General features: G+C 34.6%; 1 protein-coding gene and 1 long non-coding RNA gene across 2 annotated transcripts in view; one reads left to right on the forward strand and one right to left on the reverse strand.

The window, feature by feature from the left end:
- Positions 1–22,910, reverse strand: part of CPE (carboxypeptidase E) — a 115,476-nt gene that overhangs the window by 73,647 nt on the left and 18,919 nt on the right. The gene's annotated exons all lie outside the window — the stretch shown is intronic.
- Positions 1,959–6,384, forward strand: LOC141517713 (uncharacterized). The gene is made up of 3 exons (XR_012476960.1): positions 1,959–2,110; positions 5,274–5,413; positions 6,288–6,384. It is a non-coding gene; the product is annotated as an uncharacterized LOC141517713 (long non-coding RNA).

Raw genomic sequence — 22,910 nt, forward strand, 5'->3', positions numbered from 1 at the left:
TATAAATACATGTCACATAAATATTACCTAAAAGAATTTTTCTCACAGCAAAAATGACAGTATTAGTCACTGTTAATTGCCGCCAAACATAATTTCTGAGAAACTAACACCAGGAAAATATTAACAGTTGACGTGGCAGCTCCTTATTACTATCATTGGGCTGAGATTAAGCCAACAAAGAAAGTCATGACTTTTTAAAATGTTATTCAAAGCATTCTCTGGTTAATAGTTCTTTTAGAATATATTCCTGGAACAACAGTTCCTTAGGGCCCAACAATTTATCTCCAATGTGACATTGACCAGAAACCACTACCATCTTCACATTCTAAGAAAAGTATGTTAAACTCTCTTTATTCTCATTGGAATCCCACAGATGTCACTCCTCAGTAAGTTTATTCCACCATTTTTCAGATTAAAGACAGCCTCAGAATTTGCCCACCATCACAATTGCCATTTGGTTCAATTCATTTGTTAAACACCTAAAGAGTAAGAGGACTTATAGTTACTAGTATTTTCTTGACACAGTTTCTTCCTACTCACCCCAAAACAAGGCTCAAGCCCTTCTTTTCCCCTCTTTTGATGGGAATTAGCTTTCCTTAAAAGAAGACAGAACTATCCTGATTGGACTGAGTTTCCCAGACTCAACTTCCCAGAATGTGAGTCCCATCTAAAAGACATAAAAATTCCCAATCTGACTCCCTCCAAAATGGTGTATTTCTGAAAATCACATGAGCCACCATTTTCTTCACCTGTCTTCCCTAATGATAAGCCATGTTTTTCTATGGAAATGAAAAGGCTTGCATGCAGATAAGTTAAGTGCCACTGTATCTTTATTATAATATATAATATAATAAATATGATTACAATAGTAAATAAATTAAATAAACTTCCATTTGTGAACTGTCCAGCAACTTGCTAATGCCTCATTTTGTCCCAACATTAAATCTGAGCTAATAAAGCTGGCACTAGAGCTTCTTCCAACACCCCAACACTTTTCAAGGTATTGAGGGAGATTTAAAATTTAGTTAAGATACATTTTATGCTTTCACAGCGTGTACCATCTCCTGGCAGAGAAGAGAAACTCAGATGACCGCATTCTAGAGCACTATGTAAGATTTGAGAGGAAATGTCATTATTGATGGCTAGACCAGGCAAGACTTCTTTGAAAGAAGCAGTACTTAGGGCTGGGAAATTAAATAGCTCAAGTCAGGGAGGAGGGAAGACAGATATTCCACATATGAGGGAACTGTGTGAGAAAGGATTAAATCAAAAGAGTAAAAGGTATATTCAGAAAATATATTCATCCAGATTGGTACATGGCATAGGGTACAAGAAGAGATTTAGGAGGAAATGCTAGAAAGATAGGGTGGCATCATATTGTAGAAAGGTTTGAATGTCAGGCAAAAAAGTCTGAATTTTATTCAGTAAGCATTGTATGTGAGCACAGATTTATTACTGAAAGGGATATTAGAGATCATGTAGTCTAAATTAGGAAAAAAGACTACAGAAAAGACATGCTCACATTCACAGAGGGAGGAAGAAGCAGAGTGCAGATTTTTACCCAGCTCTTATAATTCCAATCCCACCATTCTTTTCAATACCTGTACTGCCCTAAAGTATTTTTGAACTGAAGAATGCCATAACCCTATCTATATAGAAAGTATTTAGCCATTGAAAAGAGAAGGAATGCATGTGGGAAGTTAATTGGGAGACTACAACAATAAAATAGGAGGATTATAAAAATGATCTAGACTAAGATTCAACAACAGGAATAATGAGAGAAAAAATTGTAAAGACATTACAGAAGTTCAGTCTACTGCACATGGTGAATAATCGTCTGTGAGAGATTAGAGAGAATAAATCAAACACTTTGAATAGAATACTGAATGATGATGTCATAAAGAGAAATAATCAAGACCAAAGGAAAAGTGAAGTTAGGCAGAAAGATTCTAAACTCAATCTGACTACCGTGAATTTGAGGTGAAAGTGAGGCATTCAAATAAGATATCTTGTAGAGGGCAATTTTTTCTTGTTTTCTTCATTAAAAGGAGAGGAGAGGAGACAGGAGAACAGTTTGGACCTGAAAATGAATTTTTTCCCTTAAAAAGAGGTATTTTGTAGATAATTTGATATGTAGTTCTAGAAGAGACTTCTGTACTGTAACTATAGATCTGCAAGTCATCTGCCTAGATATGCTAGTTGAAATCATTGGGGGGGGGGGTTGACATGAGATTGATATGAGAAAAGTACAAAAACAAACCAAGGACAGACCCTTGTGACACATACTTACTTTAAGGGTTTTGAAAAAGAATGAGAGACTAGTGATGAATAAATGAGAAAAACAAGTTAAGCCAGAAAAAATATTATATCTCAGAAGCCAATGAAACGAAAGAGTATTCAGTAGGATGGAATAACCAAGTGCCAGATGCTTTAGACATATCAAGAGAGATGAGGAAAGAAGACCACTGGATTTGTTGCTAATGAGAAGTTTTTGTTAAATAACTAAATCAACGGGGAGGCTAGGTGGCTCAGTGAATAGAGTACCAGCCCTGGAGTCAGGGTACCTGAGTTCAAATCCGGCCTCAGACACTTAATAATTACCTAGCCGTGTGGCCTTGGGCAAGCCACTTAACCCCATTGTCTTGCAAAAATAAAAATAAAAAAAAAAACAAACCAAAAGGGATATATATTTTTTCATAAATTTTAGGAATAAAAAGGAGAGAAAATGAGATAGGAGCTTGATGGGCTAGAAAAGTCAAAAGACTAGAGAGACATGTTTATAGGTAAATGTAAAAGATGGAGTAGAAAGGGAAATTCCACAAATAAACCGCTATAGAAAAGTCCTAGAAGAGAAAGAATGAAATCTGACCAAAAGCAGAGGGAGAGGAATTAGCCTTAGCGAGAAGAATGAAAGACCTCTTCTTATACCACTAGACATAGAGACAGAAAGATGATGATGCTGAGAAATAGGGAGGATCTGAGAAGAGATGAGAATCCTCATATGAGATGGTTCCAATCTTCTTAGGAAGAGCTGAAGTGAGGGGAGGGTGTGAGGATGTGTTTATGGACTAAAGGAAAGATGAAAAAATTTGGAAGCAGAAAAGTGGGAGCCAAAAGATGGAAGGTGAAATAGATACAAAACTTTAAACCATTAAACTTTTCATACCTAGAGATATACATTGGGAATTAAGTCATAATGACAGGGCATATACTCATTCTGGTTTTATTTTCTGAACAAACAACATTTTGGCTTTTTGGTCTGGCAAACTGGCAATTCTCACAGGCACTGTCATTCATTTCAAAATGCAAATCAATTCTAAGCAAACACCCTCCTGCTCCTGCCATCACACAAGGCAGCTTTTTTAATACTCTTATTTCTGAATGTACTTTTCTCAAACTTTTTATCCTTTAAAATGTTTCATTTACTACACTGCTGTTCTCTACTAAGACATATTTGCCATCAAATTCATTTTTTTTGTAAAACTGCCTTAATAACCAGGCCAACTAACCTACAAGGGAATACTGTTCAGGCTGCAAAAACAATTTATGACAGAAAACATTCCTGACTGCATAAACATGTTTTTTGAGTTAAAAAAAATCACAAACCCAAAGTAAAAATATTCTTGGAAAGAGTGCCATTTGTTTTCCCAGATAGTCATTTGCCCAAGCAAATACACTTAGTTCAAACATGATCGCCCTTCTCATGATGTAATTCCTACTGGCATGTAACAAGTATCTCTCTGTGGTTCTAATTCACTCATCACAGAAAATATTTCTTTATTTTATAGGAAGGCACAGCATTAGATTCAAAGAAACAATTTTCATTGTAGATGCACTGAGCCATTGATATGTTCTTTTCTTTCAACACATTCAATTTTGATCGATACATAGCATGGAAACAATGTAAAGACTGCTAGATTGCCTTCTGTGGGGATAGAGGGGAGGGAAGGGAAGGGTGGGGGAAAATTGTAGAATTTAAAACCTTACAAAAAATGCAAGGTAGAAACTACTATTGTATATAATTGGAAAACAAATAAAATATTTATTAAAAAATAAAATATCTTTGATCAGCTTTAAATTAAACTATAAGAAATAATCTGTGAAAACTTGAAATGTAATTACATGCATGTAAAAATCCAGCACCTTTTCTGATTTGTTTTACAATTAAAGTGTACTAAAAATAGAGCTTTTTAAATCAATAAGAAAATAACAAAAGTAACTTAATAGTGTTTTGTAAATATCCCTAGGAAAGTAGTTTCTGTTCAGCAATCATTTTTGAAATATCTTTTTTCTAAATGGCATCGTTTCATTGCACATTTTAAAAACTGAAAATTTTCAAGTCCTAGCAATAATATATCATTCCAAAAACCATAAGAATATTAAATGCATTAAGATCATTTTTAATCTACCTCATTACCAAGAGAAGGATTTTACCTAAAATAAAGTTAAAAATTTTAATTTAACTTTTAAAAATTGCAAGTTTTTAAAAAATTTTTAACTTCTCTACAGTTATACATTTGATATACTTAGCTTACTAAATTATAGTAATTGACTCCCAGTAGATTCTGTTGACTATAATTTTTTAAGGGAAGGGGTATCTTGTCGGTTTGTTTGTTGCACTCTTTTACCAAGTCCATAACTCTGTACCTGATAATACTAAAAACATGTTTTTGGGGATTTGATCACATTGCATTTCTTGGCAAGTTTCATTTCTAACTCTTATATGTATGCCTATGTGACAGTCTGAGCCCTAGGAGTCTTAGAGCACTAGACCTGTAGTCAGGAGGATCTGAATTCGAATGTGACCCCAGACACTTAGTAAATGTGTGACCCTGAGCAAGTCATTTAGTCCTATTGCCTCAGTTTCCTCATATGTAAAATGAGTTGTAGAAGGAAACAGCAAATTATTCCAATATCTTTGACAAGACAACTGAATGGGGTCATGAAGAGTTGGAAATGACTGAAAATACTGAACAACAACAAATATTCTTAATAGCCCAACTGCTATTTTATAGCCATACTTTTCTTATGCTGTATACTTCTATCCACACCCTCATTCTAGGCAAGTGTCTGGAAAAGTACAAAACACATAATGCTGTGTTGATCAACTTTTGTTTCACAATAACATCTTTAACACATTATAAACAAATGTTATGTTGTGAAACCCACAGCTGGAAGGGTATATGCATTGCTCATTTAGAACACGGTCTCTATGGATCACAAATGTGGAGCTGGAAGGGTTATCTATCTAATCCAATCCCTTTGTTTTACAGATGAGAAACCTTCTGCCCAGTGACAAGTACAGAGGTCACACAGATATTCAGTAGTAAGACCAAGTCCTCTCACCCAGATCCAGTTTTCTTTCTACCATACTTCATATAAAGGATTTCACCCTGCCATCTAATAATATTGGGTAAAGTTTGTTAGTTAGACTCCAAATGCTGCTTATTCTGTGACATGTTCCACATGACACCACCACCTCATTCTCCCATTTCCCAGAGCACCTTAGGAAGCTTTTCAATGTTCTCATCCTCTAGAATCTAGATTCACTTAAGATATACAGACTCTACCATTTTTTTCTGTATATCACCTGCTTTCTTCAGCTTTTTTTTTAACATACTAGGACTTAGTTCACCACTCTGTCAATACCTTCATCAGATCTGTTTCATAGAATGATATAGAAGATGTGTGATAGGAAGCATTTGGGAGTCAGGAAGACCTGGTTTCAAATTCTGCCCTCACTCGGCAAATTACCCCACCTCTTCAAGTCTCAGTTTCCCCATCTGCAAAACAGGAATAATAATACCTTTTGAATGAAATATGACAATCAAAATGAGGTAAAAAGCACTTTTGTAAACCTTAAATCATAAAGTCTATAGTTATTATCATTCACATTCCTTTTAATTAATTTTCTAATCTTTCCCACACACCCCTGCCCCAGTGACCCATTATCTTACCATTAGGCAGGTGAAATTAAAGTTTGATGTAAGCATACACACAAAGAAAATTAAAATGCAAAATAATTCTGAATTGATCACCCATAAGAAATCACTTCTGAGTTTTTCACCCTGTTGTACAATGCAATCATCAAAAAAAGTTGTATTTTTATTATCTACCATCTTAATAAAGGCATTTAATATTTAGGGAACTATTTGGCATGAAAAATGATTTGATCAGTTATCACACAACCTATTCTAATGAGACCTGCCAAATCAAACAAGTATTCATTGTGATTTTATTTTTGTTTCTGATATTTCTTTTTTCATTTACCTATTTCTTTCTCAAAGACTCTCAGAATTGGTTTCTCATCCAATCTGTACCTTGCATGGGGATGTCAAGAAGCAAGAAATTTACTTTTCCTGAAGCCAGAAGACCTGAACTAGAAAGACTAGGAACCATAGCAGGTCAGTAGAGAGAAAAAGTTAAGTATTTAATTCATATAAATATGTGTAATAGAGGTTTCAAAATTAAAAGGAAAGGTAGACAGATATTAGGGTATCATAGATATAACTACTAGTGTGATATCTAGAAGAGATGGTCAAAAACCACAAAACACAGGTAGCCTGGGTCAGAATTATAATGACCCTAGACAGGAATTGTGATGATCATTGCTAAAATCAGTTATCTTAAAACAAGGAAGAGTGATTTGTGAGTTCTGATTAACAGTCTATAAAAAATACCCATAAGCCAACATCATAATAACTCCATCTCATCCTTTGTGTTTCTGCTAGCATACACAACTTCCAACTCTTACTCTGAGATCTTAGATCTAAACTAATGCCTGCAGAGACCCTTTCTTTCTAAACTAACATCAATTTCATTTTGTTCTACCCACCCAAAATAGACATGGGGGAACATATTTGAACACCGTCAGCTTCTGTCACATCCAAAAACAACAACAAATTCCCAAGATTTAATGACCCTTAATGAGACTACAAGATTTCCAGACCAGGATTGTCCAATTTGAGAATATCAAAAAGATGTGGTTAAGCAAGGGTAGCAGAGGAAGAAAGAAGCCCAGTTACCAACTGCTTTTCCCTTTCTTCTCTTTTCCCAGAAAATCTTCGGTTAAGCTAAGGTTCCAAAAAAATCTACAGGATAATTTGGCATTCATATGTAGAAATAAAATTTCCCAGGACCTGAATTATCCCTTGAGAGTAAGTTCAATAACTATAGAAGAATTCAACAAATACTTTCAAGTACCTACTCTGCTCAGAGCACTATGCTAGGTCTTAGTCACCAAGTTAGCATTTAATTTACTCAAACAATTGCTAATATTTTCAGAATACTAGCCTCATGGACTGAACATTTTTGCATTTCAAAAAGCTTATGCAACTTCTAACATTCTCAGAGAATGAGTTAACAGAACTTTTGAGACACTGAACTCTAAGTGTGGGGATAGAGGATGTTTGTCAATTTTGCAGAAGAAATGATCATAATTAAAATTCACTTTGTGGAATAAGTAATATATCTATTTCAAGGAAAGAAAATTATTTTAATGTAATTCTGAATCTCACATTTTCTATACATACATATGTGTGTGTTTACCAATACACATAAGCACAGAGAGAGAGAGAGAGAGAGAGAGAGAGAGAATCAGTCACATCCTCACACCTAAACACACACATTAGGAGTAGTAAAATACAAGATTTGCTCCCCTAATCATGTTTGAAACATGAACGGTTTCACTCCATGGAGTCAAAAGGAGAAAATCAGGCTGAATTATACATTGTAATAACAATATCTTGACATTTCTCAAGATGAGTAGACATCTGACCTTACAATAGAGATGTGTTTGCCATGTATTCTGCATTACTGCAGTCATCTAGGTTTTGACTGGAAAATAACCATCAAGAATATAATATCCTCAGTTTTATACTATAAATCACATAGAAAGAGAAGTCAAGAGAGAAATAATGGCTGGTATGTGTGCCTAGACACAAACACACACACACACACACACACACACACACCTAACTACAAGGAAAATCCCAGGCGTCCAAGTTGGCTTACTTTAAGTTTTACAGAAAGGAATATATTTAACTTTTATAGGAAAGCTCCCATAGTGAGAGATAACTGAGAATGCAAAATTCATTCTGCAATGTCTTCAAATGCACATTTAAAAAAAAATCAATTGCCAAAGAAAGTTCATTTCAAAATAAGCCTGTCCTGAAAGTACCCCTTTTCATACTACTAAAAATATCTCCCTTGTAAAAACTCAATTTTCTTTTAATCATTTATTTCCATATATTAAGAAAAGGAAAATTCTACCCCTAGCAGAGGAAATAACAACATACTCTGAAAAACAATTAGCTGGAATCTTCTCTAGCATAACACTGTGGCAGAAGTTCTAAAAGATAATATTTGGGTAATCTTTGCACTTCTCTTGGAAACTAGGCAGGCTCAGTGATATTAAGCATCTACCTCTCCCTAAGATCACAGAACTGAGAGGCCCTACAAAGGTAGAAGTCATTCTTTACTGTACTCATTGTTCCTTGTTTCCAAGCACACCACATGCACCTCATTGGAAATGACCTATAAAAGTCACAGGTGTGGAGGGAAGTTTTTCTTCCATCTGTACCAAAGAGCACTTGGACAAAAAAGAGAAAAATTTAGATCACAATTTTAATGAGTCATAATGAGATATAGATATAGATATGGATATGATTTGGATATAGATAGAGATATAGATATAGATATAGATTTTGATAGATATAGATATAGATATTTTATTAAGTACATCAACCAAGTCATTCCAGACCACTTAAAGTGATAAAATACTATATAATCTGGTACCTTATACTTGAAATTAAGCAAAGCCATTACATAAATGTACAGGACAGAGAATGCATAGCATAAATGTTCTAATAGGCTAAGGAAACTTGATCATATCCTAGAGGTCATCTACAAAATATCAAACTAGTTAATAAAAGGAGTTATTTGAGAGATTTGAATTCCAGCAAGGAGAGAGTGGGAAGGAGTTGTTTGGGTTGAGAAAAGCACTTTAGTTTTGACTTTGATCTCCTTTCCCTTCCCATCTACCCCACCTCAGTCTCCTTTCCCTTTCCATCTACCCTGCCTTAACATCCTTTGACAAGAGAAGAATGTTACAAACTTCAGAAACCTGAGGTAGTTTCCATCTGTCCTTCAATGTGTTAACAGGACCATCCCAGTTTAGCAGTGGTTGACTGCCATGCCTCCCTAAAGAGACAATGCCTGCCTAGACAAAGATTTATAGCTCAATCAAGAGCCCAGCAAAAAAGCTACAACATGCCTGAATAAAGAATATGGAGCATCCAATAAAGAAAAGGAAAAGACCCTCCAGTACCTGGAAATTTTGAGTGACCTTTTTGCCTTATGTGTTCTCTATATCTGCATAGACTTTTCCATGGATTCCATATGCACTTTTGAGAGGATGTGTCACAGACTTACTGGGTCACCTTAGTAAATTTGTTGTTCAATTGTTTTGGTCATGTCTGACTCTTTGTGACCCCAGATACTGGAGTGGTTTGCCAATTCCTTCTCCAGATCATTTTAAGATAAGGAAACTGTGTCAAGCAGGCTAAGTGTCTTGCTCAATGTTACACAAATAGTATTTGTCTGAGGCTGGATTTGAACTCATGTCTTCCTTACTCCAGGCTAGTGATCTATCTAGTCTACCATCTAGAGTTTACCATAGTAAATATTACTTCTAAAAACTGCTTAAGCTTTTCTTACTAAATTGGTTCTCACCTGATAATCTTAAGGGGAAACAGGTGTTTACTGGTGGTGACTAATATGCTATAGTGGAAGGGAGACACATTTCCATGACAAGTACTGTGCTAATTAGTTTCTACAAATATTATTTAATTTGATCCTCATAACAGTCTTGAAAGGTAGGTGCAAAATTATTATCCCTATTTTAAAAGTAAGGATAATGAAGCTAACAAAGGTTAAGTGATTTCCCCAGGGTAACATGGCTAGTAAGTGAATTTTTAATTATGAATTTAAGATTTCCTAACTCCAGGTCAACTCTCACCAACCCTTCAGATGTACCTCTAGAATCTTGAGAAGATATAGTAATCATGATATCAGGACCTGAGTCATCTTGGGAGTGTAAATTAAGAGAGCCACCTCAACATGCATTAATGTATATTGGGGAAGACTCCAATGCCTTTCTTTGCTTCTTCTAGAGTTTCAAGTTATCATTCACTGCCTGTTAGATCTGACACTCTGGAGACCAATTTGGCAAATTTAGAGAAGATAAGATTCTAGCATTTCAGGAAAATTCGTTTCCATTTCCATCTGAGGCTCTCATAGTCCAAATTGGTATTATTGGTCTCTGTTGTGATTTTTGCTGAGGGCTCAACTAAGAATCAAGATCATTTAGTAATCAAACTGTATTGATAAAAAATATCAATGTATCTCTTAGATCTTAAGAGTTTTTTTAATTAGGATGTCATAATTATGTTATTATCCTTCTGGGTATATTCAGCTGATGGATGCCCATCTAATCCAAATATAACTATGTGCTTCTGCTATTTTTAAGTCATAGTTTGTCATTATTGGTAAAGGCAATTTTTAAAATCTCTAAGATCCAAGGAGGCCATATTCACCAAAGACAGGTACCATTTGCACCAAATTTGTCGTAGCAAAAAGGCAGAAACAAAATAGATCCCCATCAACAGGAGAAATAGCTAAACAAACTATTATATGAATAAAATGGAATACTACTGTACTGAAAGAAATGATTACTGTAATGAATATGAAGAAGCATGGAAAGACAATGATTTGATGCAAGGTGAAGTAAACACAACTAAGAAAATAATATACACAATGATTAAAAAATGTTAACGGAAAGAATTGCCACAGAACAATTGGAAATGAATGCTGCAAAATTACAAAAATGTGAACAGCCCCAAAGAGGAGATTCAATATACTTCACCTCATTCCTTTGACAATGTGAGAAGTCCACTAGTGTGCAACATTGTATGTTTTGTCAGACTTTTTTGTAACTGGTTCAAGTTAGTAAGTATCTAAGCCTGGATTTGAACTCAGGAAGATGAACCACCTAACTGCCCCATGGAAACTTGATAAAAGTTTATTCAATGAATTAGGAAACATTATCTATTCTGGGTGTATTTGTGAAAAGAAATTTCAGAGCAAGAAGAGATTGGCTTTCTGTTCCTATGACCCCAGCAGATATCTTGACTTCCATATTATAAGACTCACATATTGAGTTTATAGTAAACAAAATAGCATGATGTGATGGAAAGCATGTATTAGGAATGGGAGAAATATAATTTGAACACTGACTCTGATCTAACACCCTAGTCATTTAATTTCTCAGGATGTAAGTAAGAAAGGGGGTTGCACCACCTTCAAAAGACCCTTTTGCTCTTCTAGGTCTTATCTGTCTCCAAAAATTGCCATCTGCAACTAAAATAAATATAGAAGCTAATTTTCAAGTGTCTACATGAATTAGACATAGCCATAATAACAATAATTCACATGAAGAAACTATATACTGTGGAGTGCTGGGCATAAATTTGGAAATCAGAAGACCTGAGTTCTAGCTGACTCCACTAATTAACAAGTTGTGTGATTTGCAGCATTTCCCCCAATAGACCTGGGTCTTGGTTTCCTTCTTTGTAGAGGTTGGGAGAGGGGAGAGAGAACTGAGGGAGAAATACTATTAACTTGATGACTTTTTTTTTTAGTTTTTGCAAGGCAAATGGGGTTAAGTGACTTGCCCATGGCCACACAGCTAGGTAATTAAGTGTCTGAGGCCAGATTTGAACTCAGGTACTCCTGACTCCAGGGCTGGTGCTCTATCCACTGTGCCACCCAACTTCCTCAACTTGAAGATTTTCAAGATTCCTCCTTTCTAGCTCATACAGAGCCCACAGTTCTGTTCTTTCTAGATTCTCAGGTAAAGGCTTCAAATTTGACATTTATTAAACAATTACCATATATAAAGGAAACCACAAGATCCTGGCCCTGGAGTCAAGAGGACCTGAGTTCAAATCCAGCCTTAGATACTTACCAGCTGTATAACCCTACACAAATCACTTCACCCTGTTTGTTTCCTCATCTGCAAAATGAACTGGAGAAGGAAATAGCAAACTACTCTAGTATCTTTGCCAAGAAAAAATCCCAAATGGATTAACAAAGAGTTGGATAAGACTGAAAAATGACTCAGTTACTGTAAAGTATTGTACTATATACAAATTTTAAATGGAAACATCAACCTCCTGGAAAAAAAATCTATAACAGTAGGCAGTTGGAATACCTGCAGAGACTGTCTTACAGTTTATTGACCCAAATCATTTCATCTCACATGAGTTTGGCTACATACATATCATCATTATTAGACTACTCTCCTGGGTCTGCTCAGCCCTGCCATATCTTGACTTCCAACCCACAGTTAGATATACAGGAGTAATAATTTGAGCTGTTGTTACTGAAGCTCTCAGGATTCATGCTACTCCTTGGGAATTAAACTGAGCTTCCTTGGAAGCTATACTCTATAGCAGTTACTTACAGAATAGCTTCCTACTGCGTCTCCTACCTGAATCATGCTGGTACAAATATAAGAGTGGGAACCTCTACTCACTTCACTTTGGATCAGTTAATATAAGCCTTCCCAGATTTTTCTGAAACTATACCCTTCATCATTTCTTATACCACAATAATATACTTTCATATTCGTATACAATAACTTATTCAGCTATTCCCCATCATTTCAGATTTGATTTATTTGTCATTATAAAAAGAACTGTTATGAGTATATGAGTATTAGGAAGGAAGGAAGGAAGGAAGGAAGGAAGGAAGGAAGGAAGGAAGGAAGGAAGGAAGGAAGGAACTTATTAAACATTTATGTATCAGTTACATAGTAAAATGTTACACTAAGCACTTTACAAATATTATCTCATTTGTTCCTCATAGAAATCCTGAAAGGTCTGTGCTAAATCATTTCCATTTTACAGTCAAGAAAGCTGAAACAAATAGACATGGTCACTGTGACCAAGGTCACAAAGATGAGAAATATCTGAGACCAGATTTGAACAGAAGTCTTCCTGGCTCCAGACCTGGTGCCTAGTGTTTTTCCCACTAGAGGGAATTAATAGATAGATAGATAGATAGATAGATAGATAGATAGATAGATAGATAGATAGATAGATAGATGATAGATAGATAGATAGACAGATAGATTTCATATATATATATATATATATATATATATATAGCTAGGCCACTAGTTTTTATAAAAATAGATGAAAACCATTAAAATTAATAGGAAAATTATCTGGTTTTCTTTGTTACAAAACTCACTTAAGGTGGAGAGGGTAGCACAGCCACCGATATTTTAAAAATTGCTGATATTAAATAAATAATAATTAGGTTTTTAAATAAGGCAAAGACTCTTGGGTCCCAAAAGAAATTGCTTATCCACTTCAATTGAACTAGAAAACAGAAGTCAGTATTCCAACCCCAAATCTTTTTTATTCAACATCCCACATTTTTTCCACTGCTGGACTTGTAATCTTAAGATTTTTGACCTGTGCTCCATATACACTGGGGGCAAGGCAGGGAGGGGGGAAGAAGGGCAGAAGAGACCATCATTTAATCTCCTTGATCCTGTTTCCTTTACTTTTAAAACAGTAATAATAATCTACCTCAAAGTTGTTATTCAGAGCAAATGAGATAATCTTTCATATATGCAGAGTGTCATCATAAGTTTGGGGTAGGAAAATCCTTGAAAACTTCTAATTTAAATAATAAAATCTACATTAACTTTATAAGTTAAAAAATTAAAACAAATATTTAGGTTAGAGATGAAAATTGCTTAAAGACTCAGAAAGTGATCAGGTTGTTTTATAACAATTAAGTTTTCTTGATTAGAATCAAACAATGAGGATGAGCTGAACTAACCTTACTCAAAGCATTATGACTATGTTTATGACTCTGAGTGGATGTGTTTTTAGCCAATCAGAAAAAGACATGGAATTCAGTTAGTTAATTCTTAGGAAATTATCTGAGATTTACAGGATTGGAGCAGAATCATAGGAGCATAGTAAGGACTTTAGAAACCATCTCCTAATTTTACAGAGAGGGAAACTGAGACCCAGGGAGGTTAAATAATTTGCTCAGGCTATCAGTATCAGAAGAATTTAGACCTCAGATCTTTCTGACACAAATCCCTACTTTACCACATAATTTCTCACATCACTATGGGGGTTCCCTATTGACCTAATAGAAAATATTGACTAAAAGGCAATCACTGCAATTCTTAGCACACAGTAAAACACTTTATAAATGCTCTATCTACAAAGACATACTATCTAAAATCCATTCAAAACTTTAATGCATTCCAAATCTCTTGCCAACTCATCATTGTCATAAATGTAAGCACTCTATTGGCCAGTGCAAAAGAAAGTACGTTTTATTTTTTTATTGTAAATTGGTTTTTCCCCTATTTCACTTGCTTATTGGGGCTTTCCTTTGTGGTACATAAACCAATATTACAGATTAACTCCCCTTTCAGCTGTTGCCTTTTCTTTCCACGTGTGAATGATTCATCAGAATTCTCAGGTTCTTCTGTTCACAGTTCTAATTTTATATTGAACATGAAAATCACACATTTCAGACAGAAAGGGGAGACCTTGGAAAGCCTTAAGCACAAACTTGTTAACAATGAAAAACAGTCACTTCTGCAGAGGCATTCATCATCTAGTAATACATTTTTTTTCTTCATGATCATCTATTTTTAGATCAATAGGCTAGATCAATCAAAAAATCATTTAGTAGACACCTACTATGTGCTAAGGGATTGTTCTAGGCAACAGGGATACAGACAAAACAGAAAACAGGCATACTAATCAAAGGTCTGTCTCAAATTTAATCTGGCATATTCAAACTTTAGCTCAGTCCTGAATGTTTAATTATCCTTGGCTATTTAAAGTTCAACAAAGAGGAGAAAATGGGATTTTATACTGTACTGAGGGTTTTCAAAAGAGCAGATATTATCCCAAAGGAGCAGCATAGATTTCTAAATAACATTTTCTAAGCTATGAACTCTGTTCTCAAAAAGAAGTCATTTTCTTTCTATTCTTAAATCTGTCTGATTACTTCAGTTCTCAAACTGGTTTTTCATCAGAGTATTACTAATTCTTTAACAAGGTCTAATCTTCAGTTTTTCATTAATGCAGTTTCTATGAGGCAGATTCAACATGTGTATAAAATATTTCTAGGAAAGTAATTAAGGACCTTTAGAAGTTTTGTTCATTCTCAGGAGAAAATAATTCACAAAAAGTTACTCAACTGGGTTTAGAAAATAAATCTAGGTAGTGCAGTGGATATAATACCAGTCCTAGAGTCAGGAGTACCTGAGTTCAAATCTGGCCTCAGACACTTAATAATTATCTAGCTGTGTGGCCTTGAGCAAGTCACTTAATCCCATTTGCCCTGCAAAAACCTAAAAAAAAAAGGGAAAAAAAATCTATCTCTGATGTCTGATATTTCATCAGGAAATAATTTGTACATTGGCAGTGAATGACTGATGAAGAAACAATTCATATTAGCATTTTAGTGCCCCAATCACATATGGATTGACTCAAAAATAATGGCTCATAGAGCTAAGAAATAAGCCTTTGCAAGTATATCTATGAAACTCTTACTTTGACAATAATAAAGACAAATTCTTGAATCCTGTATATTCTTCCTTCAAAATGTCTTTCCTGTCTCCTCCTCTTAATTCCCAATACCAAGAGAGTGAAGCTAATGACTTTGCCCTGCTCTGCCTTACTTAAATCCAATTCATGCTCAAGTCAAGACATTATCTTTGATATCACTGATCCTCCTTGAACAACAAGGACAAACAACAATTCTATATACCACTAAGGATTTCATTGTCTCAGATTCTACTAGGACCTCTCAAACTCACTGAGCTAAACATTTTGCTCATCCTTTCATTGCATTGAAGATACTTCCTTATTTAAGAATATGTAGAGACTCCCAAACCATTGAATAATAGTACATTTTTAGAACACTTAAAGGTTTATAAGATACTTTCTTTACAACCCTTTGAGGTATGCAATGTCATTATGTTAGACATTTTCAAGGGTGGAAACTGTGGCTCAGAAAATTTAATAATTCACCCAGTATCACACAGCTAAAGGTTAACCAACCTATCAAGCATCACATAGACTTATAGCTTAAGTATGGTATCATTTTCCTGATTATAAGCACCCCCAATATAGTATCAGTCCCAGGAACAACACTTTTCCCATCCCTTACTATTTTCATTTTATCTCTATGAAGTACAAATAAAAACTAGCCACATGACATGAATAATCTATATCAAATTGCTAGTCATCTCAGGGAGAAATGAGGGAAGGAGAGAATTTGGAACTCAATCTTTTAAAAAGGAATGTTAAAATTTGCTTTTCAACAATTGGAAAAAATGAAATATTTTAAAAGCTTTTTTAAAAACTTGTCACTTTCCACTGTGTGTTCAAATTTTTGAAATTAATATGCTTAAAAGAACATAGAATTTCTTTATAGTTTGGGGACCCATCGCAAGAGACCATACTGTACAAAGGAGGAGATTATTAGTCACGTTAAGGTTAAAATAAGCATACAGGAGTATATACATGACCAATTAATTTTTTATAATGCCCATGAGCTGAAGAGTAAATCCCTGGCATTCTTTGTGTCAAAGCTTAAAATCCTGAGTGAACACTTTGCTACAAGCAAGGGTTTGGGGAAAGAATTTCTTAGCCACTGATTGCCTAAGATTCTTATTTTTTAATATATCAACTGGCATCATCCAATATCCTTTGTGTAACAGAGCTGCACCTTTAAATACAGTTAATGCCAGATGGTCTCTGCAATAAAAAGCAGCAGGAGACAACATATTAATGCAAGTCAAACACACAGCTCTACAGCTAGGCAGCCAATGAAATTGCTCCCAACCTGCTTAGCTGCTCTGTTGCCATGACAACATCTACTTCACAGAAATATTGAATGTTGGAGTCAAATGAACCACCTAGCTTAAAACATAGAGAGGCTGCCCATAGAGCTGTTCCAATCAGATGCACTCAATGAAATAAACCAAGATGGATAGTTTTTACTCAATTCAAATCTCAATTAGCTCACAACCAGTTATTTTTTTTTTAATTTTCTCAATTTCTTTTCTTGTTTTTTTTTTGAGGCAATCAGGGTTAAGTAATTTGCCCAGGGTCTGAGGTCATATTTGAACTCAGGTCCTCCTGATTCCAGGTCTGGTCATTAACAAAAATATATCTGCTAAACTATATAACTGTTGTTTAATTTTTTTAATGATAATAAAAATTTCTATAATGAGTATAATATGGATAGATACATGGATAGACAGACAGACAGACAGACAGACAGACAGACAGACAGATAGATAGATAGATAGATAGATAGATAGATAGATGATAGATAGATAGATATGTATATAGATATGTATGTGTACAGTCAAGGAGAAAAAACTGCAAAAGTCTGCACAGTTCCCCAAGTCTTCTCTCTTTTACTAGGGTCACAATAATGTTGCTTATGATATTAAGAGAGTATAAGAAGAAGAAGAAATAAGATGATCATAAACAAAACAGCAATCCCATTATTATTAGTCTAGGGCTAAATATATTTGCCCTAGTTCAACCCTTCATCATGACTATTATAATAGACTACTGGGTGTCTTTACCAATCAGAGATACCAATCTCTTAAAATTCCTAGCTGCTTTCCAAGAATAGTTCAAATGCTACCTTCTATACCCTGATTCCCTCCCCTCCCCAAGCTGATACTGTTTACTTCTGAAATTATTTTTATTTAATTTTCATATGTTTTACATTATATGTATATATCTATATACATTTTATGTATCATTGTTCCCCACAACCATCACCTACTACCTACCTCACCAATAAACCAAAGTTCCTTTGATGCTGTTTCTTTTTTATCCTTTAGCACCAAACACTATAGTTGACCTATAGCAGACACTTAATAAATGTATATCATTGATTTCTCAATTTTGCTTCCAAAATAATTGTCCCCAATATGAAATATCTCATTCAGTTTTCAAGAGCATCTAAACAGAATGAGGATATAGACTTTCCCATTAATTTTAAAATAAGATTAGTTGTCTCCAGTGAGTTTCATCTACTTCCATCTGAAGGCAGACACATTTGTCATAGTTCTATGTCCTCTGATTTCAAGAAAAGATAAAAAAGAAAACAAAGTTTATACCACTTTAGTAAAGAGACCATTTTCCCAGTTGTGCCCTGAATAAAGGGGAAATATTTATTTCCGTTTCCATTATTATCTTCCTCTAGTAACTAGACATGGAGACAATGGGAGCATTAAAGTTACTCTGGGGTTTCATTTGCAAAGGCAGTGGAATTTAAGGTCCCATAAGACCATAAAGACTTCAAGTTCAGGCCCTGAATATACAGTCTATCGGGTGTCCACCATTCAGGATATCTAAGATTGGAGGACCTCCACACTGGAGGATTGGTTACTAGTAAATTATTTTGACTCCAGTAATAATAAAGATTGACAAGTAGGCAAATTAGAATAACCTGTAAAATGTTACCTGGCAAATCCATGGATAAGAGAAAAATTCATGACCAAACAAAAATTAAGGAGCATTAAAAGTTATAGAATAATCTTGATTATATTAAATTTTTTTAATTTTGCCCAAACAAAACCAAGTGAAACATTTATACAATCGGAACTATTTCTAAAATAATACAATATTTTTTGCCATACTATTTTCAACTATTTCCTGAATTATTTTCACATAGTTCACTTTATACACTGTCAGCATTTCTCTGCCCATATGCTCAGGTGTCACCCAAGAAAACTTTTTTCTATCACAAGATCATGCATTTTAATTCTTATAGTAAATGTATTCAGAAATGACATGTTCATCTATTATAATTCTTCAATTACATAAATGGGGGAAAAGGTGAAATTTGTAAAAGGGTGCTTTGGGCTGTCTTGCTGAGTGAGGAGGAAATAATGAAGTGCTTTGCTACAGTTTTTTGGTTTAGTTGTTTTTTTTAAACAATCTCACATGTCTTCTATTTGACATTTCTTTAAGTTGTAGTTTGCATAGTTATGAAGATGCATTTTCTGACATATATAGTCTTGACAAAAGCAGAATAACAATCATTTAAAGAGTGGGAATTGAGAATCATAGTTAAAAATAGTAACTGACATCTGTTAAGTACTTTAATGTATAAGGTTTTAAGGTCCTTTTAAGATTCTTCACATAAATTTCTAATGTGAGCTTCAGGCAGACTGTAAAGAGATAGGTGCTGTTTGTTAGTGTTCACATGTTTAGCAATGAGGAACCTGAAACTCAGATATTTAGGGTTTTAGCCAGTTTGAGGGAAAATGTTAAGCCCAATCTTCCCAATGTGTGACATTTAAAAAGTTCAAAATAACTTCTGGGTAACTAAATCCGTTTATTAATAATGCTATTATATTATATTAAAGGAATAGTCATTTGATCTTTTCTATCAAACCAATGATTACTTGTGGCAGTGGGCTCACAGTTTTTCTGCCTTTGAAAAAGAAGGTGTTCCTGAAGGTGGCAATCAACTCTGATTGGTTAACAATTATTAACAGAATGAATATTATAATAAAAGGTGGATTTATTCCAATGAGGGTTTTGGGGTAGCAGAGCACACAGTCAAGGTCAAAAAGATTTATCAATATCCATATCACCAGTCTGACAAAAGGGAGAATCCACATTTTCTCAGTCCTATTTCTCAGACCTGGTCCAGAATCCATTAATTCACCTAACTTTAATTTCTGAGCAGATCTGTGTTCTTCCTCTCAGTATTAGCCCTGCACTTCAAAGTCCACCTTAAAAACCTATGGAGAGATTGATTTTTGAATGAGGAAATTGAAAAAGAGGAAAACTTTGATCCTAATTCAATATTTAGATATTAAATGAGAAATAATCATTTCTCAGATGATATAACCAATAATAGCTTCCAAAACAAAGCAATGAAGCTCACTTACTAATTGTTGTATGGCAAAACAGTACTCAGTATTACTAATTACTCATCATTATGCAATATTTTAATGTGTTTTGTGGTCTTTAAAGAGACTGCCATGAAGATAAAGGCTACTATTTTCCAGCCAACTGGGTATGACTATTGAATGAAAAAGTTCTTAACGTTTATGATAATTTTATGGCTAGGTAGGTTAAAATAATGGCTGTGGCCACATGAGTGAAATGTTACATATGCAAATTCAGGTCATTTTATAATAATAATAATAATAATAATAATAATAATAATAATAATAGCCTTTACTGATGTAGTATTTTAAAAGAATTACATACTATCTCATTTTATTATTTTAACAACCCTAGGTGGTTATCCATTATTCTCCTCATTTCACAGGTAAGGAAATTGAGACACTGAGAATTTAATTGACTTGCCCATAATCACAGAGCTAGTAAAGATCTAAAACAAGGTATGAACTCAGGCATTCCTGACTCCAGATTCCAGATCAGGTCAAGGAAGGGAAGAGATCTCATGGTTCTTAACTGAAGCACAATAGAAAATAAGAAAACAAAGACATCCGCAGATTAGAAAAACTCTGGAATTAAGTAACCCAGAACCCTTGGATTGTAAAGGAGGATAATATATGAAAAATTCAAAAAGGCAGCAAAGGCATTCTGGACTAGAGAGAATATTATGAATCTTTGTAACTGCGTTTTATTCTGCTTCTTTTAAGTTTTGTGAAATTCCATTTTGTTTCTGAGAATTTCTTTTGTTAACACTATAGGATGGAGAAAGTGATTTAGTCTAGAGATGATATCCTTTGTACTCAATTGTCCCAAATTATTTCTTGGATGTTGTACTTAGTAGTCAGTTTAAAAGAAAGTAGAAATTTTCTTGAAGAATATTTCTTAGATTTTAATTGGGTGACAAAGCATTGGTCATCAACAATGGTTCTAATACAACACACAAACATACACACACACACACACACACACATGTGCATGCACACACTTTGCAACATGTTCAACATAAATATGTAGAGACACAAACCAACATTGACTTTATTTTTTTTATTTGAGTACTTTCAGCAATCAAATGTACTTCCATTAATGTTCTAGCAAGCCTGTAGAACCTATTAGTAAAATAACAGAGGTATTTTCTAGATAAAACAAAGTAGACCAAGGTACAAAAAAAATTGATAATATGAGTTATATTTATCTATGGACATGAAAATTTTCTTGAGGCAGCTAAAAATATTTTTTCACAAAGACAAAATGGTGACTCTTGAGTCAATTTTATTAAACCAACATCTATTAAACAGCTCCTATCTGCCCTGTTACCTGTAAGGTTTTGGGGAGAAAGCTACAAAAATGAAGCAGTCCCTGCCCTCAAGGAACTTATATGATAATCATGCTGTTTTCCTAGATCCCAAACGCCATAAAATAAATTTCCAATGCTGAAAGGATTATTTATTCACCTCTCTAATGACATTTTAATAGGGTAGAAATTTTTGAAGTCACTTCTAATGTGACACCTGTTTCTTCATTAGTCCTTCATGTAAAAATGTATCATGAGGAGGGAAAAAATGATTTCTCCATTGTTTTGTGTGATCTCTGAGTGGGATATTCCCTCTTAAGAGTTAATATTCCTAGGGAAGTGCTCTCAGGGTTAAAAATCATTAAAACAAAGACAGACTATTACTCTTAGACTATTCTTAGAAGAAAGAGGGAGAGAGACCTTGCATTCCAAACCAGGCACCCTCCCAATTCTGTTAGGGGAGAAAAAAGTGGACTATTTCCAGAGAGACCTTGCATTTTTTCAGTTAGTCACCTATTTGATGATAAAACTATCCCATGAGAAAAATCTTGCATTCCAATGAAGTTCATAAGACTCCTTTTGTTTGATGATAAGTAGACTGTTCCTAGACCTTGTGTTCCAAGACAAGTTACATTACTTCAATAAGATAGTTATAATCTGTATGGTGAGGTAATATTTTATCAAAATATTTTATCAAAACCTTTCATTCTTTTCTTTGTTGCTGGGGTAGATTTTCACAAGTAGAATGTAACTCTGGGGTGGCTAGGTGGTGCAGTAAATAGAGCACCAGCCCTGGAGTCAGGAGTACCTGAGTTCAAATCCAGCCTCAGACACTTAATAATTACCTAGCTGTGTGGCCTTGGGCAAGCCACTTAACTCCATTGCCTTGCAAAAAAAAAAAAGAAGAAGAATATAACTCTGAAGACTAACCAATGAGTCAACACAGAGGGATGATAGTAAGGAGGAGAGGATCACATTAGGCCATATAATCTTGCTTGACTATCAATTCAGGGCAGTTCCTTTATCTTCACTCTCATTCTGAGACTTGGAATGTGCCCTTTTCTCAAGAAAAGCCAAAATAAACTTTCTTTTTTTGCTCAGAGGAGTCTCTATATATTTTTTTAGGTTTGTGCAAGGCAAATGAGGTTAAATGGCTTGCCCAAGGCCACACAGCTAGGTAATTATTAAGTGTCTGAGGCTGAATTTGGACTCAGGTATTCCTGACTCCAAGGCCAGTGTTCTATCCACTGTGTCACCTAGCCACCCTGAGTCTCTATATTTTTTTAAGTGGATTTTTAACACACACACACTTCCAAAATCAGGGATGGTAAAGTTGGAATTTACATAGAATGAAGATACCAGAGGTCCTTCTATAGCTGATTGTGAAAGAAATTTTGCTGGTGGGTCCTTACTGTCTCAGAGAACTTTTAACTTGAAATAGGCTACTTTCCCATGCTACTTCTTTGGAAATAAAATGCTGGGTTTTTTAGGCTCATAACTGTAGAGCAGGAAGAGATATTTGAGCTAACTTGTCTAAACTTTTTTTACAAATGAAGAAACTGAGC

Source organism: Macrotis lagotis, chromosome 3 (assembly GCF_037893015.1).
Source record: "Macrotis lagotis isolate mMagLag1 chromosome 3, bilby.v1.9.chrom.fasta, whole genome shotgun sequence".
NCBI classification, from domain to species: domain Eukaryota; kingdom Metazoa; phylum Chordata; class Mammalia; order Peramelemorphia; family Peramelidae; genus Macrotis; species Macrotis lagotis.